Here is an 18,947-nt window from a genome sequence, read left to right as displayed (position 1 = left end):
TTTATTTAACCAAAAGCACTAGAAAAATTTACTATTTCAGATATTATAGAATTAGGAAAAGTATTTTATGCTTATAGTAATTTCAGAGAAAGACAGTACTTTTAAACTCTATGCCTATCTGAAAATGTCACAGTTTTATGATATCAGATTGAAATACTTGTGGTAGCTATCATATTGTGACAAATTGATCACTTTCATGCTAAAAATGAATCTCTTTAGAAACAAAAACTAATAAAATACACTGTTATTGTAGTTAGTACTTGTAACTGTGGTAAAAAGTCTAATTTATATTATTTAACATAAATATTCTCTTTTTTTTTGTGGGGCCGTGGGCTTGCTAAACAGTTGCTCTACCCCTCGAGCCATGTCCCAGCCCCAATTTCTTAGGTATTCTATCAAAAGAAGCATTAGGGTAGTGGTAACAAGAAATGTATATAAACCTCTAGTATGGAAGACATGGTTGTAAAGTAGCATTGAAATTTATCGTAAACTAGCTCATTAGATTAAAATTTATGTTTACACAATTGTTTGAAGTAAAATAATCATTTTGAAAGTGGCATTGGCATTAAACTTATTCATAAATTAAACATTTACTAATTCTCAAAGAATGATTATTAGGCTGTGTAAAATCATAACTAGTAATAGTCTGATTATTTTATGGGGGAAATTGTAAGAATAAACCACTATAATGATATCTTGATATAACCAATAAGCATGCAATATAACCTGTGGATTTTTTCTTATTCCCAGTTTGCCACTATGTTGTTTTATGTTAAATTATCAGTATGTTGAACTTAATGACCTTTTGTAAGACTATTTTAAGTTTCTGGAGAAATAGTTATTAAAGAAAATTTTTCCTTATTCTTTGTATATTTGAACTTACCATAACAGAAAATGATTTTTGTTTTGTTTTGTTTTTTGCCAGTCCTGGGGTTCCAACTCAGGGGCTGAGCACTGTCCCTGGCTTTTTTTTGCTCAAGGCTAGCACTCTACCTCTTGAGCCAGACCTCCACTTCCTGCTTTTTTTTTCTATATATGTGGTGCTGAGGAATCAAACCCAGGGTTTCATGTATACAAGGCAAGCACTTTACCACTAGGCCATATTCCCAGCCCCAGAAAATGATTTTTTTTATGAAATAGCTCTGATATAAGGGAAAGTATACAAACAAGGTCAACCTACTCTTACCAAGGGCACCACCACTCTGTCTTGTTCTCACACTACAGCCATAGATAATCACAACTCTGTTGAAATTTTCAGCACATTCCCCCAGCTAGTCACTTACAGCCAGTCAAATTGTTACAGAAGATAAAACAGATCTTTTCTTCATTAAAAGAGAGGAATTTTCTAAGCAGAAATGACTGGAATATGTTCTCATAGGTACTCCTTTAAAAAAGAAAATAATTTCAACTACCCCTTTGTGTAAGTTTCATATCTGCAGATTTAACTAGCTATGGATTGAAAACATTTTCAGAAAAAATAACATCTGTACTAAACTCATCCTGTGAACAATACAGTGTGAAAACTATTAATGTAGCACTTATGATATTTTACATATCCATAAATAGTCTGTAGGTGATTTAAAGTCTACCAGGGGATCTATGTTATGTATCTGCAAATCGTATACTACTTTATATAAAGGAATTGAACATTTCATCAAAAGTTACTATCCACTGGGAGTTATGGGCCAATCCCTCAGGGATACCCACAGATGACTAGGAATTTACCTCTATTAGTTTTATTGATTCTAAAAGAGAAATGCTTTCAGAATCTTCCTCGGATACTCATTACAGCTGCTTTTGCCATTTAACTTGTAACACAGTTTAGGTTATGTTAAAAAAATATCACGAGTGTAAAAGAAAGAAGTACCAACTTGTTATTTTAAAAACCTTTTGTTAAATTCAAAAAGTAACAAAATGCAAAGTGGTATAATATATGCAATGTATGGATCTTAGTGGGTTCTCTATTTCAATGGCTTATGAGTCTTACTGTTTTGTGTAGAGTGAGACCAAATTTTGCTCCTGTTGAAGAACGATGTTGTCAGAGATTGCTGTTATTAATGTGAACCTGCATTGTATCTTAGCTTTTTTTGTTTTAAGACTATTCTTTGAAAAAATGACTATTTTGTTATATGGAATTAATTTTCATTGAATAAAAACACATGAAAAATACAGCATCTTTTATATTAAGTCCATTCATTTCTGTTTATCATATGCTTTACTTCTTATTAATAGGTAAGTGATAGTAAATAGTCATAGCTTCTTATATGTTGTCAGTAGAGACAAATTCAACACTTACAAAGTGGTTATAAATACATTCTTGACCATGTGCAAGAAAGTATAAATTATTTAATCATAATGACTTCTCTTAAATTCCGTACCACAAAGCAGTCCTAAATGTACATATAGTTTATAAATGGCATGGCCAACTGTTTACATATTTGGTGGTACTGGAGTTTAGGCACCTGTGCTTGCTCAGCTGCCACACTATGGCTTCATCATGCCTCCATCACCTGCACTGGTTATTTTTGATATAGGGTCTCACTGTATTTCACCTCAGCCAAAATGACAGCATAAGTCATGATGCTCAGCTTTTTCCCTTGTGATGTAGTCGTGTGACAATTTTGCTTCAGGTAATTTGGCCTGTAATTGTCACAATTTCAACCCTCAAATCAAATGACAGGTTTATGCCACCATGCCAAGTTCTTGGTTGAAAAAGTGGTTTCATGAATGCCTACTTAGGCTAGACTCATACCATAATCCTTTGAATCTCATCCTCCAATGTAGGGAAGCAGCAACTACACACACACACACACACACACACACACACACACACACACACACACACTTATGTATGTATGTGTGTATATAGCATAGGTAGGTATGAAATTTATATTTTGTAGCTATTCTCTTTCTTGATATTCAGCCTATTCACAATTGAAACAGAAACATTAACTTGGTTTTCTATGCTGCAACTTCGTAGAATATGCTTATTCTAATAGTTTCTGTTGGAATATTTGGGGCTTTGTCTATAAAAAATTATGTCATCTCCAAATGATAACAGTTTTGACTTTCTCTATTTCAATTTGGATGTGTTTGTTTCTTTCTTTTCCTGGATTGACATGGCTACAACTTTCAGTAATTGTACAGAAATATAAGGAACTTGGGAAGTTTTGAATGTCAATCAGACACTGCCAAATATGACATGTCAAAACACATTATTTTGTTTTTGTTATTTTTTGAAGGTCAACAAAATTTCAGTTATCCATGTGACCACAATCAAAAGAACTTTATGGCTCACAATCCTTTTGCATTCCAAATTAAATTTAATTACCACTATCACACAGCTACTTGACTAAATATCTTATGGACTAAATGTAATAGTTTGTTATTAAACATCATATATACTTTGACTTAGCTGCTTTCTAGAGATTCATTTATCTTAGTCAGATCATAGAACTGAGATGAGGCCAGTTCAACTATGCATGAAGGGAGAAACATTTTTAATACAATTGGCTTTCTTGTTATATATCTATTCTTTAATAACATCAAACAAAATAAAGATAACCTGTGAAATCAAAACAGTGGCATTTTCAACTAATTTTCTGGATTTTACTTTAAAGAAGCATATATTTCCAGTTTCACCTATTACATAAGATAGATGTAAATGCATTTAAAACTTTTAGAAATTACCCTTCAAATACCTTTCTGGACCCAAAACTTAGGCACAGAGGCAAGAATCTACTGTATATAATTCAATGCAAGGTATGTGATTTGATAGCGAATCATAGTTTTTGCATTTATTGCTTTAGAAAAGAATAGGTGAGGTTGAAATAAATGGAGAATAATGAAAGGAGGGGCACTGATCAGGATGCATTATACTCATCAATTGACATGTTGAACTGAAACTCCTTTTACACTACTTAAAGATAATAAAATTGCACTTAAAAGGAATAGGTTAATAGTAGTAACAAAAAAATACCTTGGTACTGGCCAGAGAACCAATAGAACTGAAGACCCAGAAATGAATGTGCAGACATATGGCCACCTAATCTTTGACAAGGTAGCCAAAAATAATAAGATGGTGCTGGCAGAATTGGCTAAACGTGGGGGAAGCTAAGTTAGATCCTTATATATCACCCTGAACCAGAATCAATTCCAAATGGATCAAAGACCTTCAGATAAAATCAGATACCAAGAAAATATTACAGGAAGGAATAGGTAAAATACTAGGGCTACTTGGCATAGGTCAAAACTTTCTCATTAAAGACCCAGAAACACAGTAAATCAAAGAAAGCCTGGACAAATAGGGGATTGCATTAAACTCCAGAGCTTCTGTACAGCAAAGGACATAGATAGCAAAAAACATAGAAAGTCTACAGACTAGGAGAAGACCTTCACTAGCCATACAACAGACAAGGCCCTTATATCTAAAATATACCTACAGCTCAAGAAATTAAATACCCCCCCCAAACAAACCTCCAATAAAACAACCACCCCATTAAAAGTGGACTAAAGAGAGACTTCTCTGAAGAGGAAATATGAATAGCCAAGAGATACATGAGGAAATGCTCAAAACCTCTGGCCATAAAAGAAATGCAAATCAAAACAACATTGAGATTCCACCTCATACGAGGTAGAATGGCCATTATCAGGAAATTCAACAACAACAGCTGCTGGTGGGGATGTGGCCGAAGGGGAACCCTACTACACTGTTGGTGGGAATGCAAACTTGTTCAACCACACTGGAAAGCAGTATGGAGGTTTCTCAAAAGACTAAGCATAGACCTCCCCAATGTTCCAGCAATCCCTCTTCTGGTCCTTTACCCAAATGTCCACAAACAAGACATGGAAGAGTCGGCCTTTCTATTGGGGCATTTTAATGAGAATTAAAAGAATGTCTTCCTAAGTACAAAAGCCCCTATGTTTTATAAAATAAAACATGTCCATCATTAGCCTCAAACCATATAGAGATTTGAAGGCAACCAAGCTTGAATTAAAACCAGAAAGAATAAGAAAGGGCCTTAGGAGTAGATAGTCAGGCTGTGTTACACAAATCCTATTTGTTCTGTTGGACACAAAATGCAGGTGTAAATCCCTAGGGTAAAACAAAAAAGAAAAAGAACTACATTGGCAGACTAAAAGTAAAATGTGGCAGAGGGCTTGATAAAACTTAATATTTATACATGTTTACTTTTAGCCTGCTAGGAATAGAAAGCATTTTCTTAACTTGAAACTTCACTATCTACCAAAGGTCCTAAGAAAATAAAACTACTGGTAGGCCTTGAATTTTTTCCCTTTCCAAGATAAAACAAATCAAGGATTCCTATTACTACAAATTGATTATTTTATTGGAAGCCCTCGCCACTGAAGTAAATCAAGAATGAACAATTTAAATATGTTTATATATACATATATATCTAAATAATCTACAGTAAGATGAGATGATTTGGAAATAGGGCTACTTACCAACCATATAGAAAACTTAGTTGCAAAAATCTCATATAGTTTCTTATGAAGTTAAAAATGCAAGCCAAGTTTGATCAAAAATACATTTGTTTGTATACACTAAAGTGGATTAGTTAGCTGTGACTATTCAGTCTGATTTGGGGGCTAGAGTTATAGCCTCTTACTTGCAAAGCAAATACTCAACCTCTTCAGTCATGCTTATATCACATTTTCTTTGAATTTCTTTCCAATAGAGTCTTAGACTTTTGCCTGTTACCAACTGAGATTCTATCCTCTTTCTGCGTCTGATGTATCTGGGAACACAGATTGAGTCACCAAGCTTGCCCTTAAAGGTGGTTTTCCTATATATCATTTGTAATGCCCCAAATCTACAATAACCACCTAGAAGGATATTAAACTATTAATTTTAAAATGGAGAAGACTATTTTTTTGTGTAAAAGTCAATTTCAAGTCTGATAACAAAAGTCTCACTTGAAATTTGGATTTATTGTACTTAAAGGACATTATTGAAAATTGTCTTCTTTGTTTTTATGGTACCTTGCTAAACTATTTAGTGACACGTACCATATGTGTTCATTTCAACTGAGTTCCAATTCTTCTCTATTTTGTTTACATACATATGGTAATGTAACATTGTTTCTTCTTTTTAGTTTTATTTTCTTTGATTGACTCATTCTTCCTTTCTTCCTTGTTGATACTTGGTTTTGAACTCAGGGTCTTACACTTGCTAACAGCTGCTCAGGCCACATCTCCTAGCTATTTTTGTGTTAGTTAATCATGCTCATGAAGTGGTCTTCATGGCAATGTTAGTTGTATGTCTTGAATTTATGACTGGATTGTCCTGGAATGTGAACCTCTTATTAATGCTTCCTATATAGCTGTGATGACAAGTACCCACACTTGTGTAAAAATTCTACTGACTGAGAGAGAGCCTTGTGAAGATATTTCCTGGGTTGGCTTTGAACTATAAGCTTCCCTATCTCTAATTATAATGCATGTAATTTGACTCTGTGGAAAAATATATATATATATGAAGTGTTTTTTCACTACAGGTAAATATTATAGAATATAGAATATAGAATTTAACTATTAGTAATTCACAGTGGAATTTTTCAAAAGAATGTCCTCATACAGTCCTTACATACCTGGCCTGACTGCACATCAGTAACTGAATGTACTGGAAATTAATTCAAGAAGCTACATGACTTAATGTCAAAAACAAAATCCCTCCTTTCCTGTAGGAGGCGAATGGTGCCCAGTCAATTACTGCTAACATGAATTCCTGTGATAGGCATTGTACCTAGCAATACCATTATACATTCCAAAAATGCAAATACTACAGGAGATGGTCCAGTTATGCAAATGAGCTCATCAGGTTTAAAAACTCATGGGAATTAAAGATTGGGCACCACTCTTAACTAAAGGGAGCATTTGTTTATGGGAATCCTGTTAGTGTTGCTCTTTTTTGTTATGAGGAAGCATATATGCTTTTTGTGTGTTTGTATATGGTTTTCTAACTACAACATGTTGGCAAAATATTAAAAAATATTATTAAATGCTTCTTGGTTAAACCAAGCCCATAGGTCACTAGTTGGTGACATAAAAAATGTCTTACAAAAAAGTCTTCCAGATTTTGTGGCACTGAGAGGGACTATGATTACATACTTCCAGTAATGACTTGGATAAACTCCAAGCATATAACAGTGTCATAAAAAAAATTCCTGAGATGCTCTGCTTTTGGGAGAGCTTTCACTCTGGCAAGATGTCATGCAAGATCAGAAATAACAACATCCAAATAAGTTACCCAGGTGTGTCTATATTTGGGTTGATTCTCTCTGTTGTCCCTCCTAATTTAGCCTTTGTGTAGCTGCTTTGAATTTTAGTGGCACAGTAGGATTTGGATACTGTTAGTCTATCTTGTTTATTTTATATAAATCTATTTATTAAATACAGGTTGAGACATTAATATATGCTCCTATTCTTTGCCAAGTGTCCCTGCTTGTCAACCACTCAATCACTTTCCGTCTTTCTCACTGTTAGTTTATTTGCCTTTATTTATTTATTTATTTATTATTTTGCCAGTTCTGGGGATTGAACTCAGGGCCTGAGCACTGTCCCTGGTTTCTTTATGCTCAAGGTTGCTAACACTCTACCACTTGACCCACAGCGCCACTTAGGGCTTTTTCTATATATGTAGTGCTGAGGAATCAAGCCCAAGGCTTCATGTATATGAGGCAAGCACTCTACAATTAGGCCGTATTTCCAGACCTTATTTGCCTTTGTTTTAAAAAATCTGCTTTATTGCAAATAGCAATGTGAGGGCCAATGGCATAGCACTGAACAACTTAGTCTCAGTTCAAAGAACAAAAATATACCTACTGAGTCACATTGACCTGAATTTTAAATGACTAAAGAATGATGCAGAAACACAAATTATTATTCTGATGGTAAGGAATTTACCTCTAAGATTTTTAGTAGCCTATATGAAAGGTGATGTTTAATCATCAATATGATACAATATTTGTTCTTAAAAGATGTAAATCAGTTTCTCAAGAACAGTATGGTTCCTTTGGTATTAAATAAGAATTTATTCCGAGGGGTCTTATAAAGTTACAGAAATATAATGAAAATAATCATGAACAGCTTCCACATAATAATACCAAATTTTATGATATTTTTCTTATAAATGTACTGAGAATGTATGAATACAGTGTTATTCCAAAACATGATTAATTGAAATCAATCATATATATGCATATAATCAGAATACATAAATTAGGAATCCTTCACAAAGTTTTTCTGAAAAGTTTTAAATATTTATGAATTGAATATTTCTTTAATTTTTGCTAGATATGTCTGTAGAGCAGGGGATTCTCACATGGGTAAGAAGTTAGATTTAGAATGATCCTATTGGCTATAGTTCTTTTTTGTTGTTGTTGACAAGACACTATGTTTTAAGCTACGCCTATTTATATCTGTTGATATATTAAGTCTAATTAAATATATCTATTTCAGAGCATTTCTCATAAAATGAAAAGCAATATATATAATTATCCTATATAAATAAGATAAATTTATAGCATGTATGATGTTTTATAAACATATATTACATGTAATATGTAGTAATACATAATATATAGATGTAGAGGAGAAAATTAGCTATAGAATGGAAAATTGAATTAGCTGCATAAGTCAAATTTTATGCAGTAAACAATTTATATTTGATGAATTGACAGTATACTAGGTTTTCATCTATTCTATTCCAGCCTTCACTGCCTAGGTAAACTTTATAGAAGAGTATGTCCAGATCTGAAGGACTATGGTTTGGTTTCTAATTTTTAGGAACATAAACATACAAAAGAGAAAATATAACAGTGTGCTTTAAAAGGCATGGGCCAAACACTAAATGGAATGAAATGCAGCAACATTTGCATCTTTAAAGCCTGGTCTTAACTAGTAAACATGTCCTCTACATTTATATTCCCTATGCCTGTGGCAAAGAAATTTGCAAATTAAATACTTGTTGAAGAAAAACTTCATAAGTTATTTTGCATATTCAAAACCATTTGTCAAATACAGACATCTCTTTTTATGAATAGTTCTTATTGTCATCAAATCTTATTTTCTTAAGCTCTTGCAAGAAGATTATAGATGTTTTCCATGATTGATATTTATAGTCAAATAATACTTTCCTGGGCTACATAATTTCCTTTTACTCTCATTAACTAAAGTAGGAAAACATAAAAGCATTTCTATTTCATGAGCTTTTTAATGAGTTTTAGTCAGTCATTTTTAAAAACAATGCTCTGTAAAAACTACGAATAAGAAAGCTCTTACTGTTTGTATAAAAATAAGACTATTGTGCCAATTTAAGAAATATATGGCAGAAATTCTTGAAATATTCAATTTAAACTAACTTTAATCAGTCCTGTAGTCCAACCATATATTCTGTAGGGTAGCTTCTGAACTATTTGCATAATCCCTGTGCTTTCCCTAATAAGTAGTTTTGCTAAATTTAACACAGCTATTAAACGAGAACATGCTTCAGAAATTTTTTAAAGGTACATGCTGACATTCTTTTCAACCAATATTAAGGTTAAGAAGAGAATGTTTTGAATATTTACCTCATTTTTCCATTAGTCATCAACTCTTATGGATAATAAATAAATCACTGTTGAATCAGTTCTTTCTAGTTCTTTATGACAATATCTATAAATGCCACTCTGAATATTTTATACTTAACTAAATTATGAGAATTTTGTTGGATATACAGTTATCCTAATATAATGCATGTTATATGAGCCCTACATCTCTGAAGAACTTACTTAATGTCAAAACATATATACATTCTTACATAGATGCATTCTTTCTCCTCTCATCTAAAACCACTATTGTCTTCTTTACTTCCCTCACCCACTAATGGAGATTGTTCCTTCTCTTAACTAAAGGAAGAAGATGTAAATGATGATGGTGTCCTATGACATGCATAATTCTCTTATTCTGTGTATAAAATTTATAATTTACTTTTAACAGAAGTTACACAAGTGAAAATATTTTGAGAGTAATTGAGTTCCCCAAATGGTATTCACTCCTGGGTAGACTAAAACAAATGTAAGGGTTAAAGACAAAAACTACTTAGGTATTTTCTCTTAAGATTTAAAGAAGAAAGCCAAGATTCAGGAAAATGAATTCTACTGGGAAGAATTACAGCAGTCTGGTAAGTAGAATGTGTCAGATATTTTTTATTAACTATGATAAATATGTAAGAGAAACAAAGTAAGGAATGAAAGAAAGACAAAGAAGAGTAAAGTAGCCAAAAGAGAATCTGAGGAAACTGAGCCCTGGTAGTGGCTCACACACCTAATTCTAGCTACTCAGGAGGCTAAGATCTGAGGATTAAGGTGTAAAGCTAGCCTGGGCAGGAAAATCTGTAATACTCTTATCTCCAATTATCCAGCAAAAGCTCAAAGTGGAGCTGTGTACCAACTGGTTGAGTTCTAGCTTTGAGCAAAAAAGCTCAAGTACAATTAGGCTGTGTATTCAAACTCAGACCAAGAAAAAAATATAAGTTGAGGACAAGATATCTCCTTTGAGGGGAAGCCTTCATTGATGACTTCCTCCTGCTAGACCTCATATCTGAATTTCAACCACTTTCCAGTAATGAAAGCAGATTAGAATGCTTGAATGGATAAGTCCATTGCTGAATTCAAAACCCTCAGGATGTCAGCTTTCCAAAGGCCTCACCTATGAACATTGAGTTGAGAACAACGTCTTCTCTCACACACACACAGGAAGCCTTAGAAAGAACACTTCAGCTCCATACTATAACAAGTCTTCAGATGAATTCTCAGTACTTCTAGCTGATATCTCAATTGTAGCCATGAGCCATTCTCATCAGAGCACCCAGTAAAGCTACACCTGCTATTCAGACACATGGAATTGTTGAGAAAATAAAATCTATGTAGTTTCAAGATGATATGTAATTTTAAGATGCTATGTGATTTTAAGAAGATATGTAATTTTAAGATGTTATGCTTATAATAATTTATTATAAGCATTTAACTAATAAATATGCAATCAAAAGAAATCATCTATAAGACTTTAACACCTATACCAGTTGGTCTCTTGTGAGTGTTTGCTCTTCTGTGCTCTTCCAGCCTTCATTCTCCATGAATAAGCTGTTCTTATATTCCTCTAAGGCCCAATCTCTTGACCTGGGCTTTAGATTCTACTTTCCCAATTTGCTCAAAAGCATTACTAAGATGATAATCCTCTCCTAGTAATTCACCATTTCCGAGTAGTTGCTTCTGGCAAACAGAAATAGTTTGTTTTTTTTAATCCCAACTTAAAAACAATGACAAAATGAAAGAGAAAATGCTTTAGTCACACACACACACACACACACACACACACACACACACACAACACACACAAGTAAAATGAAACAAAATCCCACTTCAATCAAACTCAAATTGAGGGCTATTCTAAAAATATCTAGCCAGAAATCTACACATGCACAAAATTGCATGATTATATAACAAGGAAAGATAGAAAAAACATCCTAAAGTAAGTTTAAGTAATGTCTTCAGCCTAAGGATGTGAGACTAGCTATGCAATTTGATTTCTGAGACTGGAAACTGAAACAGTAAAAAGAAAAGAGGAAAATGCTGAAATTGGAGTAAAGTCAAAAGACACCAATGTAATTTCTTAGTTCTGACAAATGGAACACAGTAGTCTACATTCTTCATGTCTTAACTATCATTTGACCAGTGAGGCCTACAATGACCACCCATTTTCACTTAAGCTTACCTCCATTTACTGACTATATAAAGACATGGATATAAAGCAAACACAATGTTTCCATCCACAAGTTCTCAATTTTGAAGAAAAATAATCATTTCTTCATTAGACATCTGCTATTCTCATTTGCCAGATTTTTATAAACACATTCTGATTTAAAGAAAATAAAAACATTGTTTCAATTTTTACTGTGGAAGACTTAGCTATGCCCCTATGAACGCATAAAATGATGCTAAGTGAAATGAACTCCATGTTATGGAAACGACTGTTATATCACTGTTGTAATTACTCTCAACATGCCTTGTGAAACCATAGCTTCTTTTGTTGATAATCCTTTTGTATTCCCTTCCTGTGGTTGTACCCACGTTATCACTGTATCTCATCTGAGTACACCGGATACTGTATATACTGGTATTAGAACTAGGGAAGTGAAAGGGAATATCAAAATCAAGAGACAAGGATAAAAAAGACAAATGACTCCAAAAGCAATACTTGCAAAACCATTTGGTTTAAAACAAGTGAACTCATGGGGAAGGGGGGGCGGGGCGGGGAATGAGGGAGGAGGTAACAAACAGTACAAGAAATGTACCCAAGGCCTAACGTATGAAACTGTAACCTCTCTGTACATCACTTAGACAATAAAAAGAACAAAATAAAACAAAACAAAAAAGAAAACATAAATAAAAAATAAAAACAAAACAAAAACAAACCTTTTCTTATAAAGTTGGGGAACTATCCTTCCCTACTCAATGAAAGCCTCGGAGATTATTATCCTCTGCCGTTGGCTTAGACATAACACACAGCCTGGCAAATCAACCTATGCTTTTTGCTACAGCTATTGCTCCAAGGCTTGGCCTGTATACCAGATGATACTGAGCTTTAGCAAGGGTGACTTGGAACATGGCCATTCCACAGATATGTTTCACTTCATGTGGAAAGCTTCCATTTGAGAATAAAGCCAACATAAAAAAGAAAGCAAAATCCTGAGGTAAGAAAATAGAGGAAATCTTTGTGCCATATTTTGAACCCTAAAGTTCTATTTTGTATTATCTTGCCCTTTATGTTTCCCCATCTATTATACAGTAAATGTTTCCATTTTGTTCTTTTTAATTATTATCTTTAGTTGTACAAAGGAGCTGTCATTTAACAAAGCAGTTTATGAATACATCTTGGTCAATGTCACCTTTTCAACACTCTTCTTAATTTTGTAGATTACACATCAAATTCTTGACTGGATTCTGTCCTTTCTCTCCTTTTCATTTGTCTATCCCTTTCCACTTGACCCCATTCGAGTATTGCTTTCTAGTGTTTATTTGACCTTTGATTTTCTCTTTCTAAGGAATTAAACTATTTCAATTCTCTTTGGAATCTACCATATTTCACTTAATACATTTATAGACGCTTACATAGCATGCAACACATTTATTTCTACATTTCTAAACTAAATCTATCTTCCCCATATAAGGGAAACCATGCATCCTTTTAAAATTAAGCTAATATGATTTGAACTTTTTTCATATAATCTAAAGTGATAATAAATTATAATTATATATTAAATATATTATAAATTAATAGTAAAATTACATAAATTGTTATAAGTCTCAAAACTGAGGGAGATATGAAAATATATGAGGAAAAGAGTGTCAATTCCTTAGGAAACAGCAAGAGAACAGAGAAGTCACTCTTAAATTATAAATTATCAAGAAGGACGTGTACCTTAGTTCAGAAAAATATTACTCAGTCATGATATTCCCATGTGCCAGGTACTATTGCAGTTCTGTGCCATATTATATGTAGTAAGTAGATTGTGCTATTGTCACTGACTAAGTAATAGAAAGGGAAATTAGGTAAATAATATGACCAAGTTAACACCTGAGAATTTAAAACGTGTAAGCTTCTTCTAAAATGCTCTTATCAGCAGTTTTATGATATATAGTTTATGCAATGCTTGTTACTGCTATTAAAATTGATCAGAGTAGCATGCCAAAAAGAAAATGTAAACTGAGATTTCCTATAAAAGGGAAAACCTGAAACCACCTAGTTTTTGTTTAATTGAGATGAAAAATATTCTGAAAACCGAAAGTTGAACTAGAAAAGTGACATAGTTAAGACTACTATCCATAGATACTACACCCTGAATGGAACAGTTTTTGCTAAGAATATCTAACTGTGTTAAATTCTTTATAAGGACTAATGTGACCGAAATATTGGGGCAGTTGAGACTAGGTAAGAAAGTCTATAATGTTTTTATTAGATTTTATTAGTAACAACAGCAATTAAAGTAATGTGGTAATTTCACAAAAAGCAGAATATTTTTGAAAATTTCTCAAATTTTAAAAGGGTTTTACTTGTTTGTAAAACTAGCAAGATCTAACACCACTTTCTGTATATGCTCCACCTTCTTCAGCATTTCTTCTTAAACATTCTTATAAAATAAGTAGTAATTTTGCTCAACCATCTGATTTGCTGTAGATATGATTATGGGGACATAGATTGCTCAGTCATCTGTTTAAATCATTAATGAAACACCCAAACTGTGCCTTAATTAAGGCATCTTTCACTAATTGACAACTGCTCTGAAATCGCTCAGCATTATGACTCCATACGTTATTAAGATTGCTCAGGAAAGATTGATTTTCTTTAATGATGCTTGCAACATTCCAGCCTTTTTTTTTCAAAATCTGGACTCATACCCACTAATCCAATAATTCATAATCTAAAGTATTTCTTCTTTTTTGGGGCATGGGTTTCCAAGAACTTGAAAGATGTGTTTTTATTTACCATGTTTGTGTGTGTGAATGAGAGAGTGAGTGAGAGAGAGAGACAGAGACAGAGAGACAGAGACAGAGACAGAGGCAGAGAGAGAGTGGTGTTGGTACTGATGCTTGAATACAGGGACTGGATGCTGTCTTTTAGCTTTTCAACTCAAGGCTGGTCATCTACCATTTGAGCCACCGATCCACTTCCAGCTTATGGTGGTGTATCATTATGTCATGGGTATCCAGGATTGCAAGTGTTCACCACTCACACCTGACTTATTTACCAGTTTTAAACATCACACCTCTTCATGATTATTCTCTTGCATAGAGAAGAGAGAGATCAGCAGAGGAGTTCTACATGCCCCCATCAGCAAGTATTTCAATATCTCTACATTATTTTTTTTGACTTTGAGCTTTTCTCTGTTCTGATGAAGAGGTAAGTGTATTCTGTGTACCTGAGGCACCCTCTCAATTGTGCATATGAATCCCTGCCCTACCTCCTCCAATACTTTGCTCCTAAAACTATTCTTCCCTTCACCATCATCCTCACCATCCATTTCCTTCAGGCATTTTTCTTGTTTGTGTAGAAGAATATGTAACAACCCCATCCTAAAGCAGTAATAAAAGCTGCCCTGTACTCGTTCCTGCAAGGTCCAGACCTCTGCTTCCTTTCACAGTGAAGCTCTTGTAGGGATTGAAGCTCTCATCTACACACTGGGGCTATTTTCTTTTCCATCTAATTAGTCTTTGCTACTGAAATACACTGAAAGTACTCCTAGGAGGGTACCTAATAAAGACCAAGTTTCTAAATTTAAAAAAAAAATCAATCTAAACCATATTTAGACTCCCAGCAGGGGCACAGTTGATCACTTCTTTCACTTTGAAATTCTTTCCTTTCTGAGTTTTGGTGGCCTCATCCTTTTCCTGGTTTCCTTCTAACTCTTACTGTTCCTTTTCAGGCTTCCTTGATACATCACTTGCTTTTGTTTTCTTTTTTGAAAGCTTTTTATCAGCACATATTAGTTGTGTATTGTGGGTATGCATTATGATATATGCATAGATACACACATATAAGATACTTCATCAAACTCATATTCTACATCTCTCCATAATTGTGGGGCACACAGACTGGCCCCGCCTGTCCGCGCCCCAGAGGTGTGTGGCTGTTGTGCCTCGGGAGTGAGGCCCTGAAGAGCCCCGCCTGCCTCAGTACCTGGGGGTGTGCTTGCTTGCACTGCCTCCCGGAAGAGGGATCCGGGTTAGCCCCGCCTGCCTTCCGGGTCCGGAACTGGAAAGGCGGCTCTAGCTGGCCATGCCTCCCAGCCTTAAGACCATATGCAGCAAGATGGCTGCCGGCAGTAACCTGGGGGCCGTCCTGCTAGTACTTAGGCCGCCCCTTAGGGAGGTCCCATGGCCTGCCGCCCTTGACTGACAGCTTGGACCGCCAATCATCGCCCCTGGCTAGGTATGTTACACCCTCCTCTTCCTGCTGCCATTGCCCATACTTAAGATTGGGTCCGCCTCACTAAAACTGAGAGCAGTCTTGAACCTCTCCCGAGTCGTCTGATTGTCCAACTGCCGGCGAAAGGTTGGGTTGGGCTGGGTGCGGGCGACTCGCAGCTCGTTACCTATTCTGGGTTCACACTCAGCAGGGTGTGCTTCCTTGCCTCTCCCACTGGTTGGGAGAGCACCCGGGGTGCAGGGACCCCTGCACATAATGGAGACAGAAAGTTTTCCAAGCACCATTCATGAAGATACTAACTTTTCTCCAGAGTGTACTTTTGGGTTCAGAAAAATTCAGTGGTTGCAGTTGTATGGTTTTACATCTAGATTTCCTATTCCATTGGTCTTTGTACCTGGTTTTGTGCCAGTATTATGCTTTTATATATTATTTGCCTTTACAGTGTAATTTGAAGTCTGGGAGTATAATGTCTCCATCACTGGCCTGATGCTTTTCTTAACCACAAAAACATGCAATGATCTAGCATTCTGTTCTCATACATCTTCCTTAACTCCATTAACCCGCTAGAGTAACCTCAAGGTATTAACAATCATAAATACACCTTCCTATAGCTTCCCAAGCTACAAATCTGTAGCCCTCAATTTTCCATTCACTCCAAGTTTATATATCTAATCAATGCTTCAATTTTTATTATATAATTCAAATTTAATTTTTAATAACTTAACTCTTAACTTTCCAATCCTGTCAACATTTGTTTTCCAGAGAGTGGTACCAACATATTTTCTGTTTCTCATGCCCAAACTTCTGGAATCTGTATAGGTTCTCCTCTTTATTTCACACATCATTCCATTTCCAAAAGCTTCCAGTTCACTCACTAGGAATGACTTTGGTTTAATCCACAGAACCATAGCAGAAGCTTATCAACTTTGCTTCTTATTTTGGACAATTACAAGCTATCCCTTTATTAGTGTTTGTGTAATCATTTATTCAATATTAAATGCCACCATATCTTTTTTTGTTCTGGTCCTAGAACTTGAACTCAGGACCTGGGCATTGTCCCTTATATTTTTCACTTCAAGCTGGTATTTTACATCTTAGGTCATACCTCCACTTCTGGCTTTGAGGGTGGTTAGTTGGAAATAAGGGTGCCACAGGCTTTCCTACCTGGATAGGCTTCAAACTGCAATCTTCAGATCTCATCTCCTCATAAGTAGCTAAGATTGCACGTGTGAGCCAGTGGCATCCAATAACGCTAGAATGTTTAGATTCTTAACACCTTCTTAGTACAAATGACTTTGTACCTACACTGAGAACATCCAAAGTAGGCAATCTGATCCACATGATTCAGGACTTGCTTCTGACCTAATCAGTTTCATTGTTCCCTTGCTTATTCCAGCCTGGCTGCCACCTATCTTTGCTACCCCTGAAGTTCCTGTGCAGGTGTGTTACTCCTGCCTTTGTCCTTATTCACTCCCCTCTTCAGATTGCTCTTCCTCATGACACAATGCATACTACTCTCTCATTTTATTTAGGTCTTTGGCAAGTATACAGTGAGAAGGAGTACTCAGTTAACTCTCTGGCAATCTTCCAGTACTTCTGTGCTCTTTTTACATAGCATGTTTCAGACTCTACTATCTGTTCTGAACTAGCTCTATGTCCTACCTTACTCACTTCTATTTCACAGAAAAGACAAAGTCACATAGGTGAGGGTTAGGAAAAGTGTGCACAGAGAGGCCAGTTATGAAAATAGAAAGATAAAAATATCATTATATATAAGATATTTTTACATTAAAATTGTTACAATTGAAGAATTTTCTATTAGGACTTCCACTCAAATGTCACAAATTATGTTTAGCTATAGTTTTTGATGATCTTACCACATTTTGGAGACCTTTATTTTTTCTTCAGAAAGTAGGTGGCCTTGTTTCTTATTTGCTTGTTCCTGTATTACCATGAGTCACTTAAAATAACTCTTCATCTATCTCAGAAAACACTTATAGAAGTATATACTGATATTACACTGATGAATTAATCCCTTTTGTCTTCCAGAGATTTAACTGAGGAAAAAAATCATTGGCTAGGAAATTTATAAAATTCATTCCTTGATCAATAATCCTGTAGTACAAACATCAAAAAGATTTCTTGAAAGATTTTTTATCTTTTTTTTTTTTTTTGGCCAGTCCTGGGCCTTGGACTCAGGGCCTGAGCACTGTCCCTGGCTTCTTCCCGCTCAAGGCTAGCACTCTGCCACTTGAGCCACAGCGCTGCTTCTGGCTGTTTTCTGTATATGTGGTGCTGGGGAATCGAACCTAGGGCCTCGTGTATCCGAAGCAGGCACTCTTGCCACTAGGCTATATCCCCAGCCCTCTTGAAAGATTTTTTTAAGTTTTTAAAAAACATAATTTATTGTTATTATAGGATAATGTACACAATGATTACAATTACACAAGTTAGGTAATGATTATATATATATTTTGTACAGTGTCATCTGTTCCCTCACTCTCTCCCAGCCCCTCCCTTCAGTCTCTACCCCTGAGTTGTATAATTCACTTTCATCAATGTCCACTGATGATCTTTTTCACCTTTTTCTCCCTAGTTCTGTACCCCTCCTCCAACCATTCTGAAGATATATACTTGAATACAACATAGATAGGGAAAAGAAGACAGAATCATCAATAAAATATTTTTTTAAAAAAAGAGGTCAGTTTCCATATCCTGGAGTTTGTTTTGTGATATGTATATATATAATTTTATGTAAGTATAAAGAAGTATATGTAAATTTCAGTTTTGTTTTTCTCTCTAAAGAGTATCCTCTTTTGGTCACAGCATATGTGAGTGTCTAGAATCCTGTATAATTTGTCATATTCCAGTGCATTTTAGATCTAATTTCTACATATCATACAGAACATGTGCTGTTTGTCTCTCTGAGCTTGGTTTATTTCACCTACCATGATTTCTTC

This window comes from Perognathus longimembris, chromosome 9 (genome assembly GCF_023159225.1).
Source record: "Perognathus longimembris pacificus isolate PPM17 chromosome 9, ASM2315922v1, whole genome shotgun sequence".
Classification (NCBI taxonomy): domain Eukaryota; kingdom Metazoa; phylum Chordata; class Mammalia; order Rodentia; family Heteromyidae; genus Perognathus; species Perognathus longimembris.
This window is presented reverse-complemented; position numbering follows the sequence as displayed.